The 13,807-nt window shown below is 37.5% G+C and overlaps 1 protein-coding gene across 14 annotated transcripts in view; it reads left to right on the top strand.

Moving 5' to 3' along the window:
• Positions 1–13,807, top strand: part of MAGI2 (membrane associated guanylate kinase, WW and PDZ domain containing 2) — a 1,443,575-nt gene that overhangs the window by 887,332 nt on the left and 542,436 nt on the right. Inside the window, exon 1 of one of the 14 annotated variants that reach the window (XM_063605947.1) lies at positions 919–5,505. The exons of the other annotated variants lie outside the window; for them this stretch is intronic. The gene's annotated coding sequence lies outside the window, so the exon portion shown is untranslated. Of the gene's footprint in view, positions 1–918; positions 5,506–13,807 lie in introns of those variants that run through there. 14 annotated transcript variants of the gene reach the window in all.

The following is a 13,807-nucleotide window of genomic DNA, read 5'->3' as shown; positions in this document are numbered from 1 at the left end:
TGCGGTGAGCCAAGATCGCACCATGGCACTCCAGCCTGGGCAACAAGAGCGAAACTCTGTCTCAAAAATAAATAAATAAATAAATATAAAAGTAAATAGCCAAAACAAAAAATCAGAGTAGATAATGATTGCATCCAGGGATAGGAATCTGGGGGATAGGTAAGGGAATTCTGTTACCTTTTTACACCTTGTAGGACAATTTGTCTAAAATATGTGAATATACTACTTTCAAAGAAAAAAGAAATTTTAAAATCATATGTCGGGTTATGCTAGTGCTATAATTTACCTGAAATATCTGTTGCTGTATAACAACCCATTTCAAAACCCAGTGGCTTAGCAGAGTATTGATTTTTGATTTTTTATGATTCTGTGGTTTGGCTGGACTAGCTAGACCGTTGTTCCGTTCAATGTTGTGTGGGCTGAAGGCTTTCATGTGATCACATTCAGCAGGGAAGATTGGCTTGAGAGCCAGATTCTCCCCAGGTGGTTTCTCTCTGTATATGGCATCTTTCTTCCACCAGGGCTCTCCACATAGCCTCTCCCTCCAGCAAGTTACTTTAAGGCTTCTTTGGAAATGATGGCTGGGTTCTAAGAGAAACTTTATTTATTTTTGTTTTCATTTTATTTTTTAAGTTCCAGGGTACATGTGCAGAATGTGCAGATTTGTTATATAGGTGAACGTGTCCCATGGTGGTTTGCTGCACCTATTAACCCATCACCTAGGTATTAAGCCTGGCATGCATTAGCTCTATTTCCTAATGCTCTCCCCCAGCCCTATCACCCTCCCCCAGCAGGCCCCCGTGTGTGTTGTTCCCCTCCGCTCTCCATGTGTTCCTAAGAGAAGCTTTCTAAGGAAGAGGTGCCACAATGTGCAAGCACTTATCAAGCCTCTGCTTATAGCATGCTTGCCAATGTCTTACTGGCCAAAGAGAGTGACTTGGTCAAATCAGAGTCAGGGAGGGAAAGTTCTGAACAATGATATGAATACTGGGAGGCGTGGTTCCCTGAGGGCCACCAATTTAACAGCATAGCCCCACATCTATGAACTTTTGCCTCTGTCTGATATGCCTTACCTACTTGACCAAGGATGAAAGTTAGACTTACTTGATGAGAGTGTTAAATTTTCATTTCAATATTTATTTGAATATTCTTTAGGATTGGCATGACTTAAAGGATATCACAAACCCTGATTCCCTCCATAATCAATTAAATAGCATTAAAACAGTCATAATCTCTGAGGAGCTCAGTAAAAGATACATGAACGCCACTGAAAGTCTTTGCTGAACCACGAAATGACCACAAGCAGCAAAATAAAGACATTTATTTTCCTCATCGATGATTTGCTATTGCCTCTTATTTAGTTTTAGAATCTTTTTTTAATTTGTTGTATTAGAAACCATTTGTTATAATGCTTTCATCTTTTAAATTTGCAATCTATATACACTTCCAAATGTTTTGAAAACTAGTAGACAAATAGTGGTAAGTCCTGCATGCCAGGACTTTGCCATATCAGAAATTGAATGTTAGAAATATCTGGAAAGAGCCCATGTCTACAAAATGAAAATTTTAACTTACTATGAAAAATATTCTATTCTTAGAAAAATTTCCAGGTCTTGCTTTTGATACCAGATGTTTGAGGCTAGAAACTAACTCATTAGACAAAGCACAAGTTGTAATTTTAATATCAACAATTATCATCCTTGCTTTCTCATACTCATTTTTCTTCCACTTTTTCTTTTTCTTCCCCTATTTTTCTTTCTCTTTATTATTGCTGTTATTTCCATGATCAAACCTAACATTTCAAGATAATTTAATTTTCCATAAAATCTGTTGAATGTCAGTTGTCTTACTGAGTTGTCCTTGTCACCTGAAATTATAACCATCCATCCAACATGACTATTAAAAATCACTGAAACTACTTTGCAGATATAAGATGTTCTATAAACACTTTTCCCCAGTAGCCTACAACCCATTTAAATGGTATTTGATCTGGCATAAATTGCTATTTCAAGCATCTTTGAGCCGTCATAAATTTGGATGCTGTCCTTGCTTTCTGAGTTTCATATTCCCCAAATGTTCTTTATTGAAATCCAATATTCATTCCAAAGGGTATTACATTGAATTCAAGTTAACTGAGAACAGGAGCCAAAGAGGCCCCATTCCCTAGTCATTCTTTTCTTAATGATAAGAATGAGATCCAGGAGATCACATTTGATTAGATTATTCTCTTTCTCAATTGTAATGCTATTCTACAGGAAACTTAAGAGGCTTCTTTATAATTTGCATGTTGGAGAATGAAGGTGATGATAATTCCAATACACACCAGGGAAACAAGTTTATTTAAACTAAATCAACATGACAGAGAGCATTTCACTTCGAGGAGATAACACTGATTGTAAAGCCAGCCTATAGATGAATATATGATAAAAACTTGAGCAATTTTATTTACTCAAGCTAAAATATGTGCAATCTTAAGTAACCTAATTTTGCTCCAGCCTCAGAATACTCACTTAAAAAGAAGAGATCAATATTGAATTGTTACAGCTAGACTTGCAATGTCAAGAACTAAGAACCATCACAGATGTTGAATGTGTTAATGTATTTAGGGCACAGAACAATGGAAAAATGAACTCAAAGGTGGATGAAATCAAAACAAAGAAGCACAGAAATATATAAATCATCTGGAACAAAGCACTTTATTGCATTTTACATGCTGCTAATGCTTCAGTTGGAGCAATTTTTAAGGATTACGGATATTCCTGGTAATCACTGAGCAAATTTTCTTGCCCAGCATTTCTCCAAGTAAATTTTGTGGAACCATAGCCCTACAAGATACTCTGTGAGGAAAAAAAAGGTTTTTATCATGTTCCTATCACAGAACTGCATGCTGTAGTCCCACCCCCTGTCACTGTCAATGCACAGCAGATATTAGCAGATCTGAGAACTTGCATTAAAGGCTTTTTCTTTTACTTGATTCATCCTGCTTCCCCATTTTATTTGGCCATGAAACTTACTTTCTCTCTTCTCTTCCCCGCTTCCTTCATTCCATTTATTATCTTAAGAATTAATGTTCCCCATGCTACTTTAGGAACCCTGGTCTGTCTAGATGATTTTAAATATAAAATCAATAAGCAGTTTTTAATGTTTCGATCATATTTACAAGATCTACTTAGAGGTAGCAGAGTCCAGATTTTAGCAAATTGGACAAGAATTAATTACCAAAAGATAAACTGTAGAAACACATTGAAGACTTGTTTGGCAATATCTCCTAAAGCTGAACATATGTCTACCCTGTGAGCTGGCTATTCCACTCTACCATGTTGGAATATGCACATATCTGTTCACCAAAGGACGTGTACAAGAGTGGGTATAGCAACTCTGTCTTAATAGTTATGAAGTGAAAATAAGCCAAATATCCATTGACAAAAGAATTAAAAACAGTGAAATATCTAAGCAATAGAATACTCTGTAGCAATGAGAACAATGAAAACATTACTATCCACAAAAACAAAGAATCATATCAAAAACAAATTGCTGAGCAAAAACATTCAGGCAAAAAGATTACGTACTGGATAATACCGTTTGTTAAAGTTTAAGATTTTAAATGATGAAAGTGATCAGTGGTGGCAGGAATCAACATAGTGGTTACCTTGGGTAGGCCATAATGTCTAGATCAGGAGGAGACTTCTGAGATTTTAATAAAATTCTATGTTTTCATGTGGGTGTTTGCTTTGTGAAAATGTGTCAAATTGTATGCTTAATAATTGTGTAATTTTTTGCATGCACAAAAGTAATCGTTTTAAATAAGTAAAAAGTTTTAAATTTTATTTTTTTTAAATATTACTGTTGGAATGATTTAATGTTTTACTTTTTTTTCTTTCCTTTTTGCCAGAAAATTGTTTTCTTAAACGCAAGTGATATTGGGCAGGACTTAAATTAAAACAAATCTACCAAAAGAAAGTCTGAGTTTCCATATGCCTAGATATATAACGTGCATTTTGAAGCTAGAGATGGCTTGCCATTAGTGTGGGGTGTTAAGCGTGTCTGTGTGTCCCTGCACATGCATGTAACAAATTCAAGTGAAATATGGGAACATGTGATCCATTCAAGTATTATTCATTCATTTATTCCTTAACCATGTACTATGCCCTCAGAATATGTTTTAACAGAACAGAAAAAGTTGTTGATCTCATAAAGCTTGTATTTTATGGATGTAAGAAATGAAACACTATATAAATAAATGAATAAATGAACAAAAAGCAAATGTCAGGTGGCGATAAGGGCTCTTAAGAAAATAAAGCAAAGGAATAGTGACGTGTGTGAGTGTGTGTTGGCATGCACATATGTGGCAGGGGTCACCTACTGTGGTCACGGTGCATGGTCAGGGAAGACCTCTCTGATAACAAGATATCTGAGCAGAATCCTGAAGAAAGTGAAGGAGTGACCAAGCAGGTGTCGGGGGCAAAATGAATTTAGGGCAAACAGCAAGTGAAAGGGCCTGAGGGAAGAGCATGTGCAGAACGGTCAAGGAATAGCAAGGAAGTCAGGCTGCCTGGAGCAGGAAATAAAAGAGAGACTCAGAACCTAGCAAGGACTTGGGCTCTGGAACACTTTGGAGAGTTTTGAGCATGCACGTAACTGATCTGACTTACATGTTTTTTTTTTTCAGCTTTATTGAGGCGTAATTTACAAACACAGATTGTATGCATTTATATGTACAACATTTTAAAGCCTCACTCTTGCTTCTGTGTGGAGACTGGACTAGGGAGTGGGGACGATAGTGGAAGCAGAGAGACTGGCGAGGAAGCAGTCGTGTGGTAACTTGTTCAGAAGCTGGTTGTGGAACCACTGAGAAGTGGTCATAGGTTATGTTTTAAAAATACAATGACAGAATTACTAATAAAACCGGATAAGAGGTGTAAGCCAAAGAAAATACATGAAAGATGACTCCAAGATTTGGGGCTTGATCAACTCATGGAATAAAGTTACTATTTAGGGAGGGGAACACTGTAGGATGGGCAGGTTAGGAGGCGAAATGCAAAATGTTCTGGGTGGAGCATGCAAAGCTTGAGATGACTGTGAGACGTCCACATTCAGGTGTGGATCTGCAGCTGGATACATGAATCTGGAGTCCAGTGCAGAGCTTGGAGCTAGGGACATAAATTTGAAAGCTGTTGGATTCTAGATGGTATTTAAATCCATAAGACTGAATGACTTCATATAGGAAATGAGTATAGATAGAGAAGTGAAGTAGTCTAAAGACCAATCCTCAGATTTAAACATTTAGAACTTAAACATTTAGAGTTTGGAGAGAAGAGAAGAAGCCAGAAAAAGAAACCAAAAAGGATTAACAAGTGAAGTAAGAAGACAAGGAGTGTGTGCGTTTGTAGAAATTAACTGAAGAAAGTGTTTTAAGAAACTTACCAGCTGTTTCAAATGCTGTTCACAGCTCAGCTAAGACGAAGACTGAGAAAGGACCCCTGGATTTGCAATGTGGATGTCTTGGTAAATAGGACAAGAGAAATGTAATGGTGTGGACAAATGCCTGATTGGAGTGAGTTTTGAAAATGATCTAAAGAAAAGAATTAGAGAAAGCTGAGTGTGGACTTCCCATAGGGAGTTTTACCGTAGAGGAAGCAGAGAATTGGGTATTTGTTGGGAGATGGGGGGTGAAAATAGGTTTTTGTTGTGTTTTGTTTTAATGATTGGAGATATTCTAGCATATGTATATGTGATTGAAATGATCCAGTAAAGAGAGGAAAACTGGCGATGCAGGGGAAAGAGCAGCCACTGCAAGAGTGATGTTATTGAGTAGGGGAGAGAGAGAAGGAAGCTGGAGGTCAGGAACATCTACAAAATGTTTATTCTTGTACATATAGGTGCAAGCTAATTAAAGGATTGGTTTTCTCTGATTTCTTTTCCTCTACATCTATGTATCCTACTGGGTAGTTGATACAAAAGCTACCAATTAAGCCAGAAATATTTCTGTCTGTGTGAGAGAAAAAAAGTCACTCATTTGTCATGCATTGCGGGGGTGTGTGTGTGTGTGTGTGTGTGTGTGTGTGTGTGTGTAGTGTGTAGGCTCTCTTTTGTTATTGAGGATTTCAAGGTATTTGGAAGGTATGGCTGCATCTTTTTTTGTGTGTCAGATTCAGTTATTACTTGGAATAGAGCAATTCCATTTGAATTCTGATTTTTCAAGAGCCTGGTTTGTAGTTCCTCTCTTCTGAAATGGTAAATAAGAGGAGAAATAGAAGAAAAGTACAGCAATTAAAAACTTGAATGTCAAGGTTTCCTATCAACTATGAATTTACTTTTTCAAAAGAGTTAATTATTTAGTATATTAGAATAATGGGGACAATAATGGGGACAAAGTTTCTTTGTGTAAACTATGTGTTTTCTCAAATTTTATATCAATTTCATTTTAATATTGTAAACTGCATGTTTGCTAGTAAGTCAAACTTTAAAACCTCATATTGTAAAAAGGAGACATGAGCTCAGAGTTGATTACTTTCCATATCTAAAATAGGAAATCTATGACAGAAGCAGAATAAAATCTCAGCCTGTGATTTAGGCATTAGGCTATAGTTTTTCAATTCTCAGGCTGATTACATGAATTTTTTTAGGCCTTGATGCTATAAATAATAGTTTTATATATTATTATCAATGAGGAAAGCTACTATTTTAAAATCAGCTATGGTACTGAAATTATAGAAGAAAAGATAAGGATTGAAAAGAGTAAGTTATCTGATGGAACCTCTCAATAAAGTGTTAGGACAATGAAAGTATTCATGGTATTATATATTGATAGATTTTACTACACATAGCTTGCTAATGTAAGCATCTCCTTTCTCCTGACCTCTGAGTATGTACCTGGAGGACAAATCCATTTGAACCTTGGTTTTCCTCTGTTTTTTTTTTAACTGTGTCTGTTGATAGCCCTGTCTTTCATCATCCTGGATAGATCGCTTTGTTAGCACTCTCTCACCAGTGAAATTCAGTCCTTTATTAGGGTCAGATCAATCTTGTTGGCATATTTTTCAAGCATTTTTCTTCTTCCTGTTCCAACCGCCATTCTCACCTCCATGCCTTTCTCACACTTTAAAAAATAGAATTCTCAGATTTTCAAGGCCCTCAGCATCCTTCCACCGTTCGGGATCTGTTCCAGCCTTCTCTTACTCCACTCTCTATTTCACATTGAATGTTCAGGAAAATTGGTCTTTCCCTCTTCCCATTTCCTGAGCACGCTCTCAGCTTTCCCAACTCCATGCCTTTGCTCACATGGTTCTGTGAGGCATAAGATAAAGGAACGACTTCCAAGAGATGTCATCAACGGGGCCATCTCACACCTCTGACTTTTTCAATTCCCCTGCTCCTTGAAAGGACCAACCCAAATGTCAGCTCATTTTCAGCCTCATGACTGCTTCCTGGAATAGTTATCTTTACACACTGTTCTCTGCAGCACCCAGCCCAAGCATTATCCTCATTTTACAGATGACTAAACCGAGGCAGGGAGGTTTAATGATCTACCCGCACCCCAGAACTAATGTGTGGCAGCCCGGGATGCCAAAATTATTGCCATTTTCAGGTACTCAGCTGCTTCCTAAATGCTATTTGACTGCATGAAGAAATAAATGTGTCATTTTCCATTTTTCTTAATTCAAAATTGGAAAGTACTAAATGATGCTTCTTTGTCAGTAAGAGTCTTGCAGGACTAGAATAAAGTATATTAGTCGTGCCATGAGCTGAAAAATGGAGAAAATTTGGGAAATTTCTGAAGTAAGGCCAATAGTAAGGCTGTGTTGTCTATGACAAGAAAACGAAAAGCAAATGTTTTATTTAATCTTACGTGTTTTAATGGTGTGATTTTTTAAAAAGTATTTGAAAATAACCTAGATGAACAGTTATTAAGTGCTCAGTATAGGCCAGACATTTTTGAACATCTTACATATATTAATTCTTATCTTTTTTTTTTTTAGCGTTTTAGAGATGGGGTCTCACTCTGTCACTGAGACCGTGAGTGCAATAGTGTAATCATGGCTCACTGTAACATCGAACTCTTGGGCTCAAACGATCCTCCTACTTCAGCCTCCCAAGTAGCTAGGACTACAGGAGCATGCCACCATGCCCCACTAATTTAAAAAAAAATTTTTTTTGACACAGGGTCTTGCTATTTTGCCCAGGCTGGTCTTGGACTCCTGGCCTCAAGTGATCCTCCTGCCTCAGCTTCCCGAGTAGCCGGGATTACAGGTGCAAGCCACCGTGCCTGGTGCTAATTTTTAAAATTTAACCATTATATCAATTCTACAAGTTAAGTATTACCATAACCATTTTATTGTTGAAGAAAAGAAGGTCAAGGAGGCTGGGCGCGGTGCTCACGCCTGTAATCCCAGCACTCTGGGAGGCTAACGCAGACGGATCATAAGGTCAGGAGATCAAGACCATCCTGGCTAACACGACGAAACCCCGTCTCTACTAAAAACACAAAAAATTAGCCGGGCGTGGTGGCGGGTGCCTGTAGTCCCAGCAGCTCTGGAGGCTCAGGCAGGAGAATGGCCTGAACCCGGGAGGCAGAGCTTGCAGTGAGCAGAGATCGCGCCACTGCACTCCAGCCTGGGCCACAGAGCAAGACTCCGTCTCAAAAAAAAAAAAAAAAAAAAAAAAAAAAAAGATCAAAGAGATGAGATGAAGTAACTTGCACTGGACTGAACATTAATGTTATACTTGGAATTCAGAGCTAAATGACCGCCAAACCCATATGCTTTAACTGAATATTTAAGGTTGTATAGACAGAGGGTAACATATTTTGAGGTCACTTTCTAATCACAGTTATATAAGAGACGACAGTTAAGGCTTTTGGTGACAATAAAGACTATGGCTCCTAACTCCTTACGTTAAAAACCTTATTATAATCAAAAAGTAATAAATTTACTTGCAAATAACTTCAAAAATTATCCAACTTTCTTTGCTAACCTGAAACTTTGTCAGCATTGAAGTTGATAAATAAGTGGATCATTGAGCAGACTTCAGATTCCTGGCATCACCACAAAAATGTACAAGTATTTAGTGGTTATGAAATTAATCTAAAGCAGAATGTTTTTCTTATATTTTAATATATTAATTGTGAAGTGTTGACTCTCAGGGTTGATCCAAGGTGACAGATTAAATCAGATTAATGCCTATAATACTAAAACGCTGAGCAGAATAACATTAAAGCTGGTATCCATGAGCCTAGCCTCACTCCCCAGAAGAGCACCCAGTCAGATTATGAGGCAGTTGTGCGGGATTCTTCCACAGTTATCCTTACCTGCTCAATTAACCTTGGCGTGGCACAGCATATTTGGTTGTGATCTTTTAGAGTTGATGTGTCTCCCATACCTACAAAATTTGAAAATTTAGTTTCCCTTTTATCGTAGAAATTAATCATGTTCTGTGTAATATGTGTTAGCAACTTAAAAAAAATACCTATTCAAATATGACTTTGATGTAATCCAATTTAATTTAGGCCTCAAATTAAATAGAATTTAAGAGTCTTACAGACTTCCTAGACTTGTTTGCAGTCTCAGACACTATATTTGTGATAAGATACTATGGATTGATTTTGTTAACGTTAGTGCGTAATATTTTGACTATAATCTTGTTCATTGGATACTCTCTTTCCAGTAAGTCTGAACCTGTGGAGATTGGACTTGACATAGGCATTGGGTATTTTTATTTGTAAGGTGTGATATGGAAAAGCATATGGGCATTTTGTCTTTGAAGCAGCTACCAACAGAATTTATCATAGCTCTTAGGATTGCCTCTGAGAAAAGTCATCTGCCAGGGGATTTAAAACATGGCTGTGGATGACTGGGGTCATATGGCACTGAGTTAATTTCTGTTTAGGACCTCAGCTCTGGCTCATTTCCTGAATCTCTTGAGTGGCTCTTGTCTGTCGTTTTTCACACTCCTGGTTTCCAAAAACTCGTAATCCTAGAATCAATGTGGCTTTGCATCATAAAGCTGATGGCCAAGTGCTTGAGGAGACCACTAATCATCACTGTAGCCAGGCACGGGAAGGTACATGCTGCCCCAGGTGGCCTTTGAGCATTGAATGCAGCCCCCATGGTCTCTGCGAAGCAGTCCTTTCAGTAGCCCAAATAAAATTTCCCCTAAGCTAGTAATTGTCTTGCATGTTTAGCAATCATCTTTGAATTTTTCCTCTTTCAAATTATAAAACCTTTTCAGTTGTGCCCTGTCATCTTGCAAGGATGGCTCAGCAGGACATTAAGACTTTAATAGAGACTTTAAAAACATTCCTACCAATTTATAATAATTGCACATATTTGCAAATTCTGTTTTTCTTTACCAGGCTCTTATTACCATTACTACCATGTTGTCAGCAGGCGAACTTTCTGGCAAGAAATTACAATCAAATGACCACTCATTAAAAAAAACAAAAAACAAAAAAGAAACTCACAAAGAGACAAAGAGATGGAGGGGAAAGTGAATGTATTTTCATACATAATTATGAGGCCTTCAAGCTTCACTTTAGAACTTCTAAAATGGGAAGGTGCAAAGCAAAAATTCAGTAGCAGAAGACTAGAAGAGACATAAATCCCAAGAATCCCTTCTAGGGAGATGCAGTTAGGAACAGTAAATTCATGGAGGCTCTCTTTGAACAACAAAACAAATCTTTCTCTGCCTAGCACACATCCAGTTATTGCCCAGGACATTATCTTGTAGTGGCTCAAAAACGTATTTACAATTATCAGATTTCAGTGACAGTGAAAGTATCTTGAAGGAGTATATTTCACTCCACTCAACTAGATATAGTATGATTTTTTACCTGTTTCACTGAGAAAAAGAATGAATCATGATGATTAAGTTTGGGTCACTTAAAATCACCATCAACTGTTTATAAATAGCAGATGCCTTTTTGCATTCATTCTATATGTCTCCATTGCAATATGTTCCAATCAGATGTTTATTATTCTTTCCTACTGTTTGGATTCCTTAAACTGTGAAAATGGCACATGAGCAGCAAAGAAAATTCTGCTGGCTTTTGTGTGGTTATTGTTGCTAAGGAAACCATTTCCTTTCCACTACAGTGTATAGGACATCTGTGCCACATTGAGTCTGCTACAGAAAGACACATAACATCAGGAATAGGGAGTGAATGAAGAAGGAACACAAATGAATAAAACAAGAAAAGTTAATACAAATAACACTCACTTTAAACACTCCTTTTAATGCTCTCATAGTGATGATTTTTTTAAGTAGGAAAAATGTAGAATGTGTACATGTAATTCTCAGTAACATGGAACATCTTTATGTACATCACTGCCACATCCCAACTGGGTCTCTTCCTTCCCTTCTGTGAACTCCATGGAAGCATGTACCCTAATAGAGCGTTTGTGAATCTTTCACAAACTTCATCATGGTCATTACTACTTCCCAGAGAGGGGAGCAGGTGTGTCCTGAGGCGTGTGAGCATGCTATGGTATTTGAGACAGCATGCCTCTCCTCCTTGTGGTTTTCTATCAGCTGCCCCAAATCCTACACCATCCATAGCTTTCTCCCTCCTAACTCACTTATACATTCGTGCCCTTACTTTTCTAAGGCTACTTCATTCTTACTTTAGCCTATCCCCTGCAACCTTTCCTGCCGTCCCCCAGATACATGTTTCTTAGTTAATAATTCAGACAATGACCTCTTTGCTTCCTGCGTTGGTTGAAATCTGCCCAACCCCTGAGGGTGCTGCTGCTTCATTCTTTCACTCCAAAAAGAGGCAGCTCGTTCTCTCAAACCCCACAACCCTGATGTCAGATCAGGAGAAAGAACAGATAGTCTGCATCCTCCCCACTTCTTCTAGGCATTAGTCTTCCACCTTGGTCTAAAATCTTCTTTCCTAATTCTATTTTTGCAATTACTTTTAATTGCAAAAACCACAATTACTTTTGCACCAACTTAATATGATACTTGTTTTCACTGTCATCTACCTCTCGCTGTCACCTGCCTTCTGATCACTCTCTTTGTGACTGAAAACTTTGGAGGCTAAATTGTAGTCTTCTTTCATGCTAACCTATATTTCAACATGCATATAAGTGACCTGACAAATAATCTAGTCTCACAGTTACTAAGCTATTTAACTCCATCGGCCATTCTATTTCAACTACCTACTCACCTGCCCAGAATCTTGTACTTGCTAGAACAAACACTAATTCATCTGTCTCGTGAGCTCACACCTACCTACCATCCCTTCTTTCCCATTTCACAGAGACCTCCAGCTCTTGATCTCAGTATCTTCCTAGTTTGTCTGCTTCTTGTCTCTTTTCCTTCTGTTAATCCTGACACGTGTGTGTTCATTTACTCCAAAGATTTTATGCATATCACTGCTTTCTAAGTTTTTGCTACACCTCTGTGAATCCCTGTTCCAACCTTGCTCCTCTATTTTTCTGCAACACCTACCCAAGATCACCAACTACAAATTACCACCTCTACCTTTCCCTAGGACACCTGAGTGTATAATGCCTGAGAAAGTTCCAGGTTGATGCAACCTAAAATCTTTATAAATCCTGAGCTATGCCTCAGCTGCATCTACTAGAAAGGCTATATGTTGTCCATGATTAGCCTTCTCTCATTATCGTAGATGACAATTCCTGATGCTCTCAGCAGATAATCCAGCTTTATAAGAGCAGGATGATTGTGTAATGGTTAAGAGCATGCTATCAGAAAGCAGACAAAAGGCTATCAAAGGGAAGAACAGAAATTCAAACGCAGCTCTGCCTACCGCTGAAGCCCACAAATAATTTCTAGTTGTATATTATTGTTGATGCTCTCATAAAAATAAAGGTTCAATTTCTGTAACACCTGTCTTTTGAAACTACAAAATAATTTTTTGCATGTTTTTAAACACAATTTTAAAAAAATTTAAAGTATTTAGATTAACGTTTACATCATAAATTATCTTAGAAGATGATAATTTAAGTGTTCCCATGATTACGTTTTGCCACATCAGATCTGACATTTTTCCATGTTATTTTATTCATTCTCCCTTGGAAACTCTATCCACTTTCATGGCTTCAATTATCACCTCCAGAACACTCCTCAAAACCAATCTGTAACTCTCACCTCTCTTTTGAACTTCAGTCCCAACTGTCCAAATGTCAGTTGGACATCTGTGCATGAATATTCTGCTATCACTTCAAACTCACCATGTTGAAAATGAATGTATAGTCCTAACCACATCTAAATCTGTTTGCTGATTTTAATATCTCTGTCTCAAGTTCAATTATTAATGTTGATCTTCATTTTCCTCTCTTCCTCTCAATAATTTTTTTCTCAACTTCAACCTTCTCACACTCATAATTCCCTTGTTTATCCCTGCTTTGTGTGGGCATGGAACATGTAATATTTTTTTCTTTTGTCATCCTTCAAGCTGCATGCCTTTGGTGAATATTTCCTTTTGTCTGTAAGTCCCCATGTAGATACCTTTATTTATTCTTTCTCTACTTTAGTCCCTATTTTTTCTTATTCTTTTCTCATTTTCTTCCTTGTAGGACTGTTTTCCAATATTGAAGTTGCCCAGGTGTGACAGTGGGTGGCAAATATATGTGTACACACACACATACGTGTTTGTATGTATATAAAACTTGGATGAATTATCCATATCAGTTTTATCAAAAATTAAACACTTCTCAAGGCAGGGATGTGACTGTGAGTATAAAGTCACATATATTTTGTAGATGAAGAAATGGAGGCACAGAAAAAATGAATCACAACAAAAGCTCAGTGTAGAGGAGAATATAGGACTTTAAGCCAGCAC

Source organism: Pan paniscus, chromosome 6 (genome assembly GCF_029289425.2).
Source record: "Pan paniscus chromosome 6, NHGRI_mPanPan1-v2.0_pri, whole genome shotgun sequence".
Taxonomy (NCBI): Eukaryota; Metazoa; Chordata; class Mammalia; order Primates; family Hominidae; genus Pan; species Pan paniscus.
This window is presented reverse-complemented; position numbering and strand designations above follow the sequence as displayed.